We start from the raw sequence: 18,779 nt of genomic DNA on the forward strand, positions 1-18,779 counted from the left end.
CCTTGGGACGATCAATCCACATCACGCCACCTCCTACCTAGAGGTATGGCTGCATGCGATCCCTTTGCCCACCTGGCTCAAAGTTTCCCCCTACTGGAGGTCTCTGCATGAGTAGATGTCTCTACTCGATCTCCTCTCAGCTTCCCTTGTTATGGCTGCTCCACAACCTCCTGAAGCTGCTGCACCAATCGTGGCTCCTCCACAATTGTCTAAGACTTCTTTTGGCTCTGCATGTTGAGAGGTAATATACGCTCCCTCTCAACCACCAAGTCTCCATTAGTTGCCTCACTGCTCAAGGCTTTGCATGCATCTTGAACCTCAAGAGCATATAGGTTCTTGACCCGTGAACCAATCTGCTTCACCTGTCTAGTGATGATGTGTCTAAGGAAAACCTTTCCCTTACTGAAGACTACATCATAGCCTCCATCTTCCAGCATCGTGATCGACACCAAGTTTCTCTTCAGTCCTGGTACATACTTGACATCAGTCAAGGTAAGGCGAGCTCCATGCTCCCTCTGAAAAATAACCATGCCTACACCTGAGACACTATACTTCTCATCATTACCCATTACTATGAGTATCTGGAGATCTTTCTCCTCCAAAGTACTAAACAAACTCTTGTCACCAGTCATGTGGAAAGAAGCTCCACTATCAAGAAACCAACCACTTCCCACCATGGATGAAACCATGCATGCGAAGAGTGTGAAATCCAACTCAAACTGTGAAGCAAGTGCCTCACCTTCAGATCCTTCCCTGGATCCCTTCTTGGATTTCCTCCGTGGACAATTTGCAGCATAATGGCCCACCTCATGACAAAGAAAGCATCGCACTTTCGATTTGTCAACCTTCTTCCCATCATTGGAAGAACTAGATTCAGAAAAAGAACCCTTCTCCTTCCCCTTCTTTGCTTTGGCAACCAAAGTGCAATTTTCTTCATCAGATCCCTTTGATGAAGATCCATCCCTGGTATTCCGCCTGATCTCCTCTTGCACAAGATCCGACCAAAGTCTCTCCCATCCTGGAAATTTCGCCCGACCATTGACAAAGTCCTGATAGGAATGCCAACTCTTTGAAAGACCAAGGAGAGCCAAGTTCACCAAGTCCTCATCATCGACAGTCACCCCCACACTTCCCAGCTCATCCCGACATTGGGTGAACTTCGTGAGATACTTGGGCATACTGTCTCCATTCTCACACTTAATGTTTTTGAGTTTATCCTTGAGCGCCAACTTCCTCTGGTCACTCTTGCTTTGGAATAAATTTTTCAATGCTTTCCACATCAAGTATGGAGAAAGCCTTTCCATGCAAGTTGGATACAATGTGATCCTTCACGCCCTCCAACAGAATCCTTCGACACTTTGCTATCTTCTTTTGCCAAGCATCAATGTGAGCAGCATTAGTAGGCTTTGGGACCTCAACATCTATGAACTCCTTTAACCCATTATCATCTAACACCGCCTCCATCCTGTCTTTCCATGCAATATAATTCGAGCTGCCTTCAAGGGCATACTCCAATCACAATCCGTTGAAAGACATTTCAACTTTGACACCAAGAAAACACTGCTGCAAATTCGAATTCCACCAGCTCAAAACTCAACCGCTTCTGAACTAAAATTCGTGAGAACAAAGTATTTCTCGTACAGAGATTGACTTTATGGTCATTCACCGAATATCTCACCTTCCAAAAGAAGGATGAATCCAGAGGCTACCTGGCCCGATTACAGACTCTGCCTGAAGAAATAAAATGTAAACACTTTCTGAATAATTATGATCAACTCTGCTCCGATACCATGTAGAAATTTTGAATAATATGACACTTATTCACAAAGATTATCCTTATTATACACTATTTTTTAATGCATGCATAATACATAACCTCCTCTACGTTGACCATCGATTTTGCGACATTAAAAACAATGAAACATCAATCGCATGCGCACATTAACACAATATGTAATCAGGAAAGCATACATCTGAAAACCCCCAACTATCTGTATATTATAATGATAGAGAACATGTAACAATACATAGTACAATACTCCTCACAAGTACTCAGTACTATCTCCACCTACTACACACAAACTAGCTCAGATCTGAATCAAGTCACAGGTTCAAATCTCCTTCGCTGTCTACCTGCCTCTACTGCACAATCTAAAGCAAGAATAGGAACGATCCAAGCTCGTTTTCCTTGGCTTGTACTGTGCAATCCTCATTGGAAATCTCCATCAATGCATGTGCAAATCTCATGCACAACTATAGTCACAACTGATAGCAGTCTCACTCTTTCACCCACCTCTAACACTTGTCTCCACTGAACTGTCCATGCACTGAGTTAACTGATGTATTCTTTAGTTGCTTTATGAGTTAATAATTAGTGAATTAATTAATAATTAATTCACATCACTCATCACTAGTGTATTCTGCAGTTAGACTAAATACAACTAGTTCAACCAAGTCAAACTGAACACAACTCCATCAACTCCTCAATCAACTCCACCAAACTCAATCACTTGAGTTCTAACTGAAGTCCATCATGCAATAGCTCAACTGACCCATAAGAAAAGCATATTTCCTTTTGGCAGCTGCATGTGCCACATTCGTAGCTTGAACTGAAGTGCTCCAAGAGGATAAGATAATGTTTGTAGTCCAAATATTATTAAGAGCTAATAATATTCGACTGTTCTATTTTTAGCCTGGCAGTCTAAAAATAGACTCCGCCCATATGTCTAAAAATAGAAGTCCATCTATTGTTACCAACATGACCAATCATCTACAAATAGCATCCTGCAACTCATAGACCACGATCCATATGTCTAAAAATAGACATAGTCTAAAAATAGATTTTGCACCAAAAATAGCCTGCGGGCCCACTTAGTGAAGGCAACTCCTTTCCACTAAGCTCCATCATCTTGTTGCATTTTCAACAGCCATGGCTTAACCCGGAAAGGCTACTTGGCGAGCTATCAGATTATAAGTGAAGTAAATTGATCTTGCTTTCATTAGTCTGCAATTTTTGGTTTGTTTGAGTGCAATAGTTTATTTTATTTCTGTAATTAGATGAGCAACAGAGACAGTGATTTCGTGATCAGTATTTCATCTTTTGTTTGATTTAAGAAGCTGCATATTTACATTCCTGTTCAAGTATTAATTTTATCAATAACATGTTTTGAGATCTTTTGAAGTGCTAAGTTTTGGAAGTTACCATAAGGGACATAAACCTTGTCTTGAAATCTACATCCATACTTGACCTTTAAAAGTATTCTTAAGACCTTAGAATAGGATTTCCATTTGCATTAGACACTTTAGGAGATCAACAAGAACAAAACCCCAAAACAAGATAAAAACTATAAAACAACGAAGTAAGAAAAAGGTTAACTAAGCACATATGGTGCACCACACTTCATCAGTTTACGATACCCGGATTGATAATTTATGTAGAGTAATTTAAGACGTTAAATTGACTAGACAAATCCCAAGTGTGTGCAGCTGAAAATAGTGAGCTTGTACTTTCATCCTTTAGCTCGCAATAGGTTTCCCACCAATCCTTGACATGGGGGCTGCTTTGAGAAGAGCGAAAATAATCTTTTCCCAACTGGAAAAATCATGAACAAAAAAATAATCCTCTGGCAGATTTAACAATTTATCTGCGGCATCTGCATCTATTTGACCCTCGAAGATGGGAATTTCCAAATTAAATTGTACCTTAAAGGGTGTGTGTTTCCAGAGGAGCTGCTGGAAGCCGATGAGTCGTCTTTGGGTAGCCGCTGAAGGATCTTGGCAAATTTTTCCATCATCACGCTCCTTTGTTGCTTGAGGGATTCTTTGAGCAAGATTTTGATAGGATCTTCTGCCCCCTCATCTTTCTTTTCATCCACGATGGGAGGCCGCTAGGATTTGTGAGGCTGGTCTTGCAAAGGTTCGACCAGTTCAAGCCCTAACTCCTTATATCCCGACCTCGTTGGGGACATGCAAAGAAAAACAGAGAAAAAAAATAGATCGCTTGGATATCACTGATCCAAATTTAAACAGGAACACAAAAAATTACAGAGATAACTATAAACACAAAGATGTAGCAGAAATAATACTTCATTTCATTAATGTAAAATACTGAAATATGCTTACAAACAGAAATGGAAATAAACCAGCTAGGGCGATGGTAGCTTATCTCTAAGAAGAGATGTGGTGGCTACATGCCTTTGAATTGTGTTACAATGAGGCTCGGAGGCATATTTATTGTTGAGAAATAATGGAAAACCCTAAACATCCAAAAACCTAACCCTAGAAGATGACACGCCAAACTGTGGGCCCCATTTGGATAAATTGGTACATCAACTTCCTGGGGTCGTAACTTTGGCATATGATCTCCGTTTGATGCGCACAATATCTCGCTAGAAATATCTATCTCGAGAACTACAACTTTCGGAAGAGCAACATCGGTCCATGGACCCATGTTGCTCCCATTTTTCCCAAAAAACGTCGTTTAGGGCCTCAAAACGGCTCCGAAAGTTCAGGACTTGAAAAATTGCTAAAAATAGTAAGTTGTGCTACAATTAAGGAAACTGACATAACTGAGAGAAACAATGGTGGGGGTCCAAGTGGACTTGGTAGGTAGCCACCAATATCCACCTGGATCATATGTGGATTTAATGGTTGTCTTATCTCTGATATCTATATGGTTTTATGTTTTTTATAAGCATGGTTGAATGATTGGTTTATGTCATGGTTATTTCATGTATTTACTTGTAAATGTTGAATGGATGGATGCAAGACCTAATTGATGATGTACTAGTTCCATTGATAAGGAGGTGATCCTTATGGTTATGTTTCATAAGTTTTGTCAGTCATTTATGCTTTATCTTGTATCCTAGACCTGTAGGTTGCATTGATGCCAAGTGTTTGACAAAATGTCAGTCCTGATTAGGGATGCTCAAGCCTAGTCCTAAGGTTGATTTTGATTTATCAGCATTATTATCATGTCTTTGAATGATTCTGAAGGTTGTAGCAAGTTCTGGGTATAGGCTGGGATTTTGGGCAAGAAAAGTGGCTCAAATCTCGAGGTCGTTGGCACAAGTATGCTGAGAAAATTCCACAGTCACTAGCACAGAGGCCTATGAGAGCGACTTTGAGTTGTTGGTCACTGTCTTTCTTATAGCATGAGAGTAACATTGGGTTAAGAGGCTTAAACATCAATAGGACCCAGGGATAGGATTTCTAAGTGGCTGACATGTCTCTTGGGGGTGTTGTTGCTGATGTGGATGGGTTTTTTTGATGAGTTCTGTCGATTTGATTTCCTTAAGGTCACCTAGGAGATTGAATCCCTTAGTAACCTCTCTCATCACAAGTCTGTTCGACTCGCTCGTTGCTTGGATAGACCTGGGAGGAGGGTGTGTTATAAGATAACTCATCAGATGAAGAAACAAAATAACATGGAGTATATCCATCGCAAGTATATGTGTTTCTAATGGTAGGACACAAAGGATATTGAGGTGAAGGGGAAGTTTCAATATGAACGTCTTCTTTGAGTGAAGTAGATTCTAGATCCAAATTAAATTCTTCATGAGGAACCAAAATATCATATGATGTGTTGGGAATTCTTCACAACACACATAAATAGAATTATCATCATTGGAATGATTACTACCTAAGGCTATGGGTTGGTTGAAAGAATTGATTGTATTGGATTTTCCACCGAGATTATAGGATTGAGAATCATTCAAAAATGGAAACTCATTGTTTTGACGTGGAAGATTTCAAAACTGAGAGGAAAAATTGAAAAGTGTCCTCGCCTTTTTTCTCCTTTACCTGCGTAATGTGACTGCCTTGTACTTGATCACAATTTGAGCCAACAGCTGAAGAATCAAGAGAATGTGAAGAATTAGCTGGTGAAGAAAATTGATTAAGCAGGTCATGGTACGAAGAGAAGATGTGAAGAAGATAGAGGATAACAAAAATATGGTTCAGCCTTCATATTAGAGTTGTGAATGGTGACATCCTCTTGTGGAATGGAGTGAGTCTTCATCATAGGCTTCATGACCTATTCTAGAATTTCCTCCATTGAAGTGGGAGAAGAATGAGAAGATAGGCTAGAGATTTGATTCACATATTTCCCAGTTTTACAATCACCATAAGGAGGCACCCACATTGGGACCTAAAAATGAGTAATAAGCTCCTCTAAAGTTTGAGGTGCCTCATGATTCACTAGAGTTGAGGAAGAAGGGAAAATAGGAGATTCAAGCTCACTATATAAGAAGATATGAACCAAGCGCTCAAACTCTTATTTCAAGAAATACGAGTTCAAATTTTTTTCAGGAATTTTCCAACAGAGGTGAAGGAACCAATCAAAAAAATCCTCAACTAATTCATCAGGCTTCATTATCAAATGATAGATTCTTTCACAGACATCTTGGTGGTTATACTTATCGAAATATTTATACAGCATCTTGTCAAGCTGATCGAATGAATGGATAGAAACAATGGGTAATATATGACACCACTGGTTAACATGACCTTCAAATGTGATGGTGAGTAATCTAGTAATGACATCTTTGGAACACATAAGGTGACAAAAACAAAGTCAGACAACTTGAAACAAATGTTCAAAAAAAGTCTATTCATCCTCACCATCGAACTTAAATTGAGACAGGTCATGAATAACTTCCGTAAGGATGGTACAATTAAGCTCTTTAAAGAAACATCCTGGGATTATAATTTGGGGAAGAGCCATTTTAAATAAGTGATTCAAACCAGACTCAACACGCATGGTCTGAAGTCTTGCCCTCCTTCTAGCGCCATTTTGTTGACAGTGCTATAAATCCGTCAACCAAGGGGATCTCCCCTATATGAAGTCCAATTATACCTCACACCATTTGGTGTAGGAGTCCCATCTAGTTTAAAGGCCCAATTTCCAAATACTCAAAGATCTACCTTGTCTCTAGTTGTCAACACAAGAGAGTGATGCAATGGTATCTTCAAACAACAAGGTCAGTGTGCCTGGTGTGTTTGCAATGTAACTGTGTCAAGGTTCTCTTACTGCAAAAGGGGGGAGGAAGGTGATCCTATAAGTGCGAGGTAATAGTACCACCTAGGAAGAGACACACGTGAACCAAAAAGGCCTATCCAACATCTAGCAAAATAGTCCACAGTGGATGCCATAGTCATTAAAACCAATGAACAGGGAAATATTTGTCTACTATCCAGCGGAGTAGTCCACGGTGGATGTGACGGTTGTTACATCTGATGAGTAAGGAAAGGTTTGTCTAGTATCTTGTGGAATAGCCCATAAGGATGAGGCAGTAGTAACAACCATTATCACATGTTTCCAATAAGATAAGCACTAAAACAACCGAAATAGTTCAACTATCTTAGTACATGTGAAAATGAACATGAAATATAAATGCTCACAAAATAGTCTTACAAACATCCACAAGTCATGCATGGAAATACGTTGGAGGACAAATTTGCATAGTTCTTGAGGACAATGATCTCGGGGTGAGGGAAGACAATGAGGGAAAAAATTTCGCAGTTCCGTAGGGCAAGGGATATTGGGTTCTCTGTGCACCGTGGGATTTCAACAGGAAAGGGAAAATCTTGAGGACTGAAAGTGTGAAATACCCAATTCAAGCCGGACTTGAAGGAACTGTTGCGCAATTCTGGGAATCAAGGAAGGTTGTTGAACTCTATAATTGCATAGTGAACTACCCTGGAGGACAATGACTGTGCACTACACAGTTTGAATCAGCAAGGTCACATCATTGGGGTTGAGACTGCATAGTGCACAACTCAGTCGAGGCCTAGTGAAGTTGAGTTTCCTGGTCAAGAATATTCGGAAAATGGTTGTGTGAGGGAAAAGATGAAATCGTGTTGAACTCAAACTATGATCACACACTTAGCATACTTCGATGACATGAAAACCACAAACCATTAGAACAACAAGCAAACCATTACCCTCTAAGGGACTGTCTCATTACAAGAGACAATAAGTGTGACACTTGGGATAGACTTTAGGACGAACATGATGACACTTGTGCGATAGTTCTCAAGGCATTTTGTATGAGTGTGAAAGGTGTTTACATGGCTAGGAAAACTCGTATACACAAATACCAACCTTTGAGATCACCAGAAAAGGTTCGCAAACATGTCATAATAATGAAACATGCCAAAAGATGACAATTGTTCCAACAAGCGAAAGGGAGCAAGACACTTAAAGGAAACACATGGAATGACTTTCAGTGCTTGCAACCATGCATGCCATTGAAGACTTAATGATATGACAATGATAAACGGTCCTTCATGCCACACTAAGAGGTGTATTTCAAAAATATGTGATTTGTTTCCCATACCTACCCTCCAAAGGGTTATACATTAGATGGAGTCTTCATGCAGTCTCGATCTTCTATCATACCCTGGGTTCCTTGGTATTCTTATCTAATAACTATATTTTCTCCTCAATTCCTTGAATTTCATCTAGCATGCCCTCCTTCATCACCTCTTCATCATATTGCAATAGCCTGGTAGAATTCTTGTATCTGTAATCCACTCATGACAAGATGACATCAGTCTGATAAACCCCTAGTCTAATATGTTGCACTTGGATTCATAAACTGGATCAAGACTGAGTGACAGGAGGAGAAGGCTCAGTGACTACATAGTTCATGTAGCAAAGGGTCAAGCTTGACCACTGAGACTATGCAATGCGCAACTCGGGCCCAACTAAGGGAAATTTTTGCACAACCCTCACTAAGGGAAATAATTTCGCAGTGGCCACTCAGAGAAAAAATTGCGTAGTTCAGTCATGCAGTGGCTGCTGCAGGATAAGGCCCTTGGAAGACAAATCTACGCAGTTTCAAAACACAACGTGGGATAGGCATCTGAGATGCTTGAGGAACAAAATTGCGCAGTTTCTGGAGACAGTGGGTTCTGGTTGAGGGAAGGACACTAGAGGAATCTAATGCACAACTTTGGATGCCAAGGGAGGTTTGGATTTTTGTGCATTACAGAGTTCTAAAAGGCAAGGAAAAACCTTGAGGGTTGCAAATGCGAAGTGTGCAGTTCAAGAAATCTAGTTGAAGCTAGGTTGTTAGGAATAATTGGAATTTGGCTAAGTGTGGGATCAGTCTAACCAATGTGAAAAATGATAGAACTTGACTACGATCACACACTTGAAAACTTAGTAATACAACATATACCATCCAGAACATATGAAAACATACTTCGCTTAATGAAACAACCATTGTGGCAAATTATGACAAGTGTGGCTCCAATGATATAATGTTTTAGGATAATGGCAATACTTGTGTAATAGTGCATGAAACTTTGCAAATGAGTGTGAAACATGTCTATATGATGAGAACAACTCATTTTCACAAATTTTATCCTTGAAGTAAAAAAAAATTCCCTTTTCTTGATAAGTGATAATCCCCATGCCCGAAGATGACACATATTATATAAATATGAAACTGTGAATGACTCTTAATATTTAAGAAGGGAGCTTGAAATCATAACCTTACTAATAAGTGACTTAAGGAATTATTGATCATAGGATCCATAGTAGGCTCCAAAATTTGAGTGTAGGCCAAATTTTTGGATGGTGTTGCAGTCGCTACAACAGAAGGAAACCCTCATCCCTTTATCTTCCAATGCAAATATAGATACCAAATTATTCATTAATCCCGACACATACATAACATCATGCAACAAAATTTATTCCCCATAATTCAACTTAATTTTGATGGACCCAAAACCTTTCACGCGATGAGTGGATTTGTCTCCAAGAATGATCTTCACCTTAGTCTCACTCTTTACTAGATTAGAGAGGACTTTCTTGTATCTAGAGAAATGATGAGTGGCCCCACTATCAACCAACCAACTATCCCATTAATATGGTGGAGAAGAACTTGTAAGGGAAGAAATAAGAATGTATTCAGATTTATTTACAGTTTTGCTTTGATACCTGAGAATTCTTGACTTGTTTTGAGGAGGATGATCTTATTCACGACCACCTGAGGAATCTCTTCTTATTCTTTCATATCTTCTATCGTCGTTATTCCTTTGATTTTATTTTCCTATTTTATTATTTTTGTTTCTTTTCGTGTTGTAACGTGGCCTTTTTATCTTCTCTAGATAATCTCCAGCGTAATGACCTTTCTTGTGGAAATTATAGGATTCAATATGAGATAAATATTTTTCATTCCTTCCTTTTGTATTTTGATAAGGAGGCTTCCTTGATGGACCTCCTTTTCCCTTCTTCTTTTTGTCATGAGTGATATATGCAACGGGCTCTCCCTCTTCGTGATTTTAAATCCTTCCTATTGCAATCATCCTCGATTATTCTTGAGTACGATTCCCGACAATTTCATCAAATGATGGAAGGAAATTATTGGTTATTATTGTAGTAATGAAGGTTTCCCAAATAGGAGGTAGACCTCTAAGAGTCACGACTACTAGTTCCCTATCAGAAACATTTTCTCCAACTCTCTGCAATTGATCTCTAAGGCAAGATATCTTCATAATGTAGGATGAACAACCTCTCCTTTGTTCATATTGGTTTCCTTGATTTCATCTTTCAAGGTGATGATCTCATTCAAATTTTTGATTTCATATATGTCAGCTATCTTCTCATACATGTCTTTAGACTTTCTTAAGTTCCCAACATATGCAAGTAAATGATCTTGTAAATTACCATCAACTATAATTTGGTTTGCTTTGGACTCACCTTTCTTGTACCTATTTTTGAGGGAAGTGGAAGCATTTTCTAAGGGCTCGGGAATCATTCCTTGAATGTGTTCTAGCACATCATTGTTTTCATCTATGATCTCCAACCTGACCTTCCATGAAGCAAAGTTTAATGCGTCGCCCAACTTTTCATGCTCCTTGAAGGTAGAGGAAGACATCTTGACCTTAACTAGGAAATATTCTTTCTAATAATGAGGGATTCAATGCTTGTCCTCTTTTGGGCTTGTCCTTCACCTCAAATTTGATACCATGTTAATTTTTTAGATTGTTCTATGATGTATCAATTACTTTAAATGAATTTACTTCTTCTTTTAATAATGCATTCAATTATTAGTAATGTAACCAATCATAAAATGTAACTGAATATAGAAAAATATATGAAATGACAAAGAAGACAACAACACAACCATAAGAGACAGCAAATTGGTCCAAGAACAAGGAAAAACCCCACAAGGGGGAAAACCATTTCAAATCTTCTTCTTTATTAGATTGTCATAAGAAGTTTTCAGCAGAGAGTACAATAAGCCCAATACATAAACTTGCAACATAGATTTATAGAAGAGACTGTAGAACAGAAGAGAGAAACCCTTGATCCATCAGACCACTAAAGCCAACTAAATACAACTATCAATCCCTAAATCAAAGACCTAGATGCTCCCAACAAGTCGAACTGTGTGCAACTAAAAAAAATTTGAAGCTCCCTTAGGCACTATGTGAGGGCATCTGTGTTTGACCTGGACACTCACATGAAGAATGTATGCATGCGTCCAGGGTCAAACGCACACTTAACTACTCCAAACTCCAAGACGCTCTCTTCCAGTTATTATGCATGTGTCTGGGACTGCCGGGACACTCCCTTGACCACTCTATGTGAGCATCCAGGGACCAACTCCATCTAATCTGCTTTAAAAACCCTGGATTCTCCCTTCAGGCTTTTGTGTGAGGATCTAAGACTATCTGTATGCTCCCTTATCTACTATGTGTGTGCATCCAGGGACGAAAAAGCTTAGTTACGCACGTGCGTTCAAGAAATAGAAACCATAGACCCATGTGAGCTTCACCCCTATAATTTTGGACCCTTGCATGAAATTCCTCCATCAGACCTGTGTGAACCGAGACAAAAGAAGAGAGTAGAATATGGCTCGATCAATGTGCCTAAATGAGCTTGAGGTCTCTTCTATTTATAGGCTTCCATGAGGGTCCACTTGGGTTTAAGTCCGACCTGTCCAATTTTACATGTGCTTAGGGCCGACCTATTCCATTATACATGAGTGGATAAAATAATTCAAAAAATAAAGTTTTGCTTGTCCAAATAGGGTGATCATTAGGTTGGTTTTGGTCCTCTCAAAAAGAGGAATTTAATTCAATCATCATCTCGGCCATATGAGTTGTACAAGGTGGAATTTGACCCTATTTGCAAAAATTAACACTCTGGAGGTAGAGGCCAATTTACCAACAGCTGGAAAATTAAAGGCCAAGACTAATCACGGTGACAAAAGAAAAGGGAAGAAAGAAGTTGTATCTTCATTTAAGAAAAAAGATACTCAAGAGAAAAAATTGGATGAGATGACTAAGGTCATAAGAAATGTTTCAAATAAATTGGTAAAACTAGATTTGGAAAACAAGAATCCACCAAGACAAATTCAGTAGGCACCTAACATAAATTTCAATCCTCAATTCAGGAGAGCACCTCTACGAATTTTTTAGAGGGAGAAAAAGGACCAGTAGGATCAAGTGTAGCTTCCTTTGTATATTGAATATAAACTTGAGGAGACTCTAGAAGAAGCATTGAAGTTTTAAGAAAACCAATATTCTACCTTTTCAGAGGAGGATGAAGGAGAAGAAACATATGAATATGATGTTGATTTGGACCCTTAGGTCACTTTAAATGAGGAAGAAATTGATTATTGCAAGATATTTTCAAACTCGATGCAAGTTGAGTTGCAAAAAAATTATGAATTGAAATCAAGAAAAGGGTCCAAGACCCAAGATAGAAATGAGGAGAAACCCCAGCAGAATATACAGAAGAGCAATGATACAGGGAAGTAGCCTATTTGGACTATTCTAGTCCATGAAGCATATCCATCAAAATTCAGCAAGTCAAGCCTAGTCGAGAAAAACAAGCAAACTAGATTATTCAAACTCAATAGGAGATCCAAAGGGAATAAAGGGGTAGAAGAAGAACAAGCAAAGTTGGAGAAAAATTCTCATTCTTTTAACATTGAAAATGAATTAGAGAAGGTGAATATTTTTGTCCCATTAGTTGAACTGGAAAAGAAACCAACTTATAAAAAGCAAATTGAAAATTTCATAAATTTGTCACAAGTGAGTACTACGCAATAGACTGTAAATTTGCAAGAGGAAATGCCAGTTGTCATGTTTGGGCCTCATGTGGAGGAGAAGGATTCCACAACCTCACCTTTTTATAACACTCTTCTAATTCATGATTTTATGTTTCATAATTTCATGTTGGATTCAAGGGAATCACATAATCTTATGCCTCTTTCTATTAAGGAACAAATTGGCAAGTAGATTTCAAAAACTTATAAAAACTTATATTGTTTTGATTCAAAAAGAGTCATGTGTGGGCTTGATTAAATATATGGTGGTCACCCTGGCATAAATTCACGTTAGAATTATTGCAATGGATGTTTTTATTGTTGATATTCTAGTAAGTTTGGGATGCTTTTGTTAAGATCATGGGTGTTAAGCTAGTGGATCTATGAATTTGGATTTAACATATGCCACAATTCCAATTTTTGGTGGTGAAGGGAGCAGGCTATACAAAGAATCCATGTTTGTCAAAACTATTACCAAAGAAAGTAATCCAAATAAATCCCCAGTGTATGGATAGGAGAAGGATTTTTCTTGTTTTTTATTAGAAGTATTTGGAGATATGCAAGTTCAAATTCCAACAACATTTCAAACGAAAGAACAATTCAAAAATCCATTTGGAAGTTGTTTTTTGATGGAGCATACTCTAGAGAGGGAAATGGTGCAGGAGTTCTATCGATTTACCCTAAAGGTGAGATGATACCTCTTTCTTATAAGATAGAGTTTGATTCAACAAATAATATTACAAAGTATGAAGCTTTGATTCTTGGACTGCAAGCTACAAAAAAATTGAAGATTGATTATTTATCTGTGTTTAGAGATTATGAATTAGTAGTGAAGAAAATAAAGGGTCAATGTCAAACTAAACATCCAAGGTTAAGATCATATCAAAATGAAGTTTGGGACCTTGTTGATAATTATTTCTCAACTTTCAATATTCAGTTCTTACCTAGAGAAAAAAATAAATTGGATGATTCTCTGGAAAAAGCAGCCAGTACTTTCAAACCTCCACAGAACCCTCGGTTGAGATATGAAGTTGAAGTTAGATGCAAACCCTCAATACTAGATAATGTAAAATATTGGCAAGTATTCTAGGATGAGGAGAAGATAAAACGTTTTATGGAGGTTGTTGGGGAATTTTATTCTTCAAAAATTTATTTAAGAAGAAGAAGGTAAGAATGAAGAAGAGGAAGTTGAAGAAGAATTACCTCAAAAGGATTCAATTGTAGATCACAAGATTGTACAACTCAAAGGAAATGTGATTCCAAAAGGCCTTGTACCTTTGGAAATATTATTTGATGCATATGATGTCCTAGTTACGCCGTAAGGCATTTCCCTTTGAAATGAATTGCCCCAACCGATGTCGTGTCCTATTGTTGACCGTGGATTTTTGGTGTTAGACGATTGAACGAAGTTTGATCGTTGATCCTCACACTGTCCTTTTGTCTCCCAACCCAATGGCCTCTCTGTCTTCAGAGTTATTGTTCGGGGATGTTTCCTCTGGAGGTATGCGAGCTAGGGCTTCATGAGACAGAGTCGGTCTGTTTACAAGTTCAGGTGTCTGGTCTTCGGCCTTGTTTCATCTCAGGTCGGCTAGGTATGTGTTAATATCTGATTTTATGTGTATTTTCGTGCCGCTCGTTTAGACGTTCTTCGCCACTTTCCAGTTATTTTAGCTGAAATCCAGAGAGTTCCAGTTTTTGTTGCGAGATCTGTTTTTTTCTTTCTTTGAAAATAGTGTCTGTGTATTCGGTGATGTTTTGGATTCAGGTAATTATCGTTTCAGACAATCAGATAAAATTCCATTTATTTACTCGAACTCGGTTTTTGTGACAATGTTCGTTAACTCTTTCCCTGTAGAAAGTTCAGTTTTTTCAATCATTAATTGTTCTGTATCTGTTTCTCATCTCTGTTAGAAATCTGGTGTCTTTTCATTCTTTCAGTAGCTTACATCTGCACAGTTTTGTCAGTGTCTGTACTTACATTAATATAAATTTGAGTTGGTCGTTTAGGGTTTCGTTGCCTGTTCTGTAACGCCCTTTTTTTCATTGTGAATATAAAATTTTCTTTAGGGCAATATTCAGATTTCTGGTAGGACTTTGATTTTACTTGGTTTGAATTTCATGTGCTATTTATTATTCTATGACTTTTGGTCAGTATTAATTGTATAGTTAGGGTTTGTTATATTCTCACGCTTTTGCGCATACTTGGTTTGTGATATGTGTACTTCTCAAACGTTTCAGTTCTATGAAGAATTTGGCTCAGAAATATTTTTGAAATTTGCCATCTCTATGTTCAATGTGCTTTCTTTACAGGTCTAAGGGTTCTTTTGAACTAATTGAGATAGTAATGTTCGTTTCATTATAAGGACCATGTATTACAAAACGTAATGTCGATGATGTACATTTATTAAGCTCCATGGTGTGGTTTGCCTCTCACAATTTTAATCTGTTTGATGATAGTAGGTTTTAGGTTTTGAAAATATAATGAGGAGTGGTATTTGCAGTCTCTGCTCTAGCCAGGGAATGAAGGACTATTCAATCAGCATGGGTGTTTAGAGGGGAAAAAAAGTTATGTTGAACTGGAGCATTTGCTGCTAGAAGCAGCTAGTTGAACATCTAACAATGATGGAAAGCAAAACCAAAATCCTGCGAAAGGGAGACTGGAAGATTCTGATTCAGATGATGGCAGTGACTCGAAATACATTGATGACGATGATTCAGATGATGTTGGGACAACAAATAGGAAGGCTTCTGGGTCAAGAATGCCCCTAAAAAAGAGATTTGATTCTGGTGACAAGGATGATGATGACAGGGGTCGCCGTGATGATTTCGATAGCGAATTATCCATAGGAAGTGATTTATACAAAGATGAATAAGATAGGGAGTAGCTTGGGAAAATGTCTGAACTGGACCGGGAGTTGATTTTGGCAGAACGAGCAGAAGCAAGGGATAATTATTTAATGCGTAAAAGGGCTCGCCAAAACGAGATTAGAAATCAACAATGGAAAGAAACAGGGCCTCCATCTTCACAGATGCGCTCTTCTGTGAAATCGACAAGGTCTGTAAAAGAAAATGCTTTGAGTGAATTGGTAGCAAGGCGGGAGAAAGCACAGGATTCTGACATTCAGCGTAAGCGGAGAGATAATACTGGTTCATCTAAGGGGCGGGATTCGTCACCTAGTAGAAGAAAATATCATGCGAGTCTGAGCCTTAGTTTTTCATCCTCTAGTGAAGGAGAAGGAAGTGGAAGCAGTGGCGAAGAATCAGATAGTGATGGTGATGGTCCCGGCTCTGCTGACACTCCTAGCTTTGAAGATATTAGAAGCATAACAACAAGGAGATCAAAACTTGCCAAGTGGTTTATGGAACCATTCTTTAAGAATATCATTGTGGGCTGCTTTGTAAGAATTTGGATAGGAATGTCTAGGTCAGGACAGAGTACTTACCGTCTTTGCATGGTAAAAAATGTTGATGCGACAAACCCTGATAAACAATACAAGTTTGAGAACCGCACCACATACAAGTATTTGAATTGTTTATGGGGTAGCAAGAGCAGTGCAGCAAGATGGAAGATGGCCAGGGTGTCTGATTCACCTCCACTTGAGAAAGAGTTTTCAGATTGGGAACGGGAAGTAGAATGCAGTGGTGGTCAGATGATTAGTCCAGCAGAAGTTGAGGAAAAAATAAATGCGCTAAAAAAGATAAATCAATTTGTGTATTCTGCAGAAACTGTAAAATAAATGTTGCAGGAAAAGAAGTTGGCTTCCAAAAGGCCATCAAATGTGGCTGCTAAAAAGGATAGGGTTAGAAGAGAGATGGAGCTGGCGGAGAGCAGGCATGATTATTCAGAAGTTGAGAGAATTAAAGTGAGATTGAAGGAACTAGAAGTCCTTTCTCTTCAGAGAAAAAGCAAGGATGCAAAATCCTTGATGCTAGCAGAAATAATAAGAAAAACAAGGCCGAAAATTTCAATAACGCTTCTGAGATCAAGCCTCTAAACCTTAATCTTAAAGCAAGTGAAGTAGGGTATGATCCTTTCACTCGGCATTGGACTCAATCTCAAAATTATTATGATACAAAGGCGAAGGTTGCTGAAGACAACACTGATGCAAACAAAGAGGCAGATGCAGCCAAAGTAGAGGAAGCCATAGCAATAGAAACTGCTGAGGATGATGGAAAGCTTGTCGACACTGATGCTCCTGTATCAGAATATGAAAAGGTGTATTCTTTGCATGATTTTGAACTTCCAATTTCACTTGTTGGACTGCAGAAGTATGGGGGTGCTCAAGGGGCCCCTTTAGCTTTTATGGCTAGAAAGCAGAAGATTGAGTCAACTTTTGGAGTGCAAGTTCCTAGCAAAGATGGAAGGAGGCATAGTCTGACATTAACTGTGAATGATTACAAGTGTAGAAGAGGCCTACTGTTAAAATAAATAATGATATTTTCTCTGCTTGTTGGTTTCCCCATTTAATTTTTATATGAAAGATTCAGAAATTTCCTTTTGGGATTGCCAGAAACATATGCAGAAAAGCCTTAAAGTGAACATTTTTGTAAATTGTTTCAAATTCTATGTGTTGTGTGCCATTATAGGCACTTTAAAACACAACTACAATAACCTAGTCAACCAAGGATTGTCTTTTAACAGTGGCAACATCATGGATTTTTGGCAAGCATGAAATCAACAATGTGTTAGAAATATAGGTTGTATTTTCTTGACATCTAAAATTCAAGGGTGTTTTTTTGTCTCAACCATTCTACTAAAAAATGGTATATAATGTTCCAAAAGGATTCCTTTCCTCTAAGTAACGCTATTCCACTGCAAGTTATCATGCAGTTGATGAAACATGGCATTTTATGTTGTTTGAGATTGATGCTGAGTGATGCCTTTTTCTAAATTATTGTTGAAATATGTAGTGTTTTTCATATTCATGTAATAAATGATATGTTTTATTAATTTCTGTTTTTGTAGTATAGTTTGCTTAAATGCTTTTAGAGTTGTGGTTGTTTTGTTGTGCTTAGTTGTTTATTCTTGCTTTCAATTGATTGCAATTCTATCTAATAAACAACTATATTTTACATGGTAAAAAAGTTTCTTTGAATCGAGGAAAGCATTCGAAAATCTCGAAGAACTTTGGTACAGCCAAATAATTCGGTTCAGTTGGGATTCATATAGTCAATCTGTTGTTTGTCCAAAACTGAACCAAACCAAATCCAATTTTAACCCAAAAAAATCATCTTCCCAAGAAACCCTAAAGAATTCTTAAGAAAATGCATTTTAACTTTCAAGCCACCAATGAATATGTTATTTTCCCATTTCTTCTCCCTGTCCCGCCAATGCCTGTCACTACTCCCTCGTTTAGGAGCTAGCCATGGGAGATTTCAGGAGACTATGTTGTTGTTGATGCCTAGAGAGGTTTGTCTATTCTATTCATGTGTGAAGTCTCGAGGAGACTGCATTTGTAGTTGGGACACTGTTGCCTGCACCTTAAAGGCCTGCTTAGACCTTCATAAACAAAGTTACACTCAAATGAAGCATGCCAACCGAGCCAACATACTAAATAAGTAGCTTCCACTAGGTATTTAGTCATATATTCTTTGTTTTCTATGTGCTTATTTAATTTTTATTTTTCAACTTGAAAGGGTGTACCTAATGTCTGTGCATATCCTTCTTACTTCCAGAACACCTAGAACAGGTTACATGACGTGCATTAT

General features: G+C 38.2%; 1 pseudogene; it reads left to right on the plus strand.

Moving 5' to 3' along the window:
* Nucleotides 1-17,499, plus strand: part of LOC149182169 (protein RTF1 homolog pseudogene) — a 53,994-nt pseudogene extending 36,495 nt beyond the window's left edge.
* Nucleotides 17,500-18,779: the final 1,280 nt, after the last annotated feature.

This window comes from Pinus tabuliformis, chromosome 3_2 (assembly GCF_031772625.1).
Source record: "Pinus tabuliformis cultivar Carrire ecotype Pingquan chromosome 3_2, CPIR1, whole genome shotgun sequence".
Classification (NCBI taxonomy): domain Eukaryota; kingdom Viridiplantae; phylum Streptophyta; class Pinopsida; order Pinales; family Pinaceae; genus Pinus; species Pinus tabuliformis.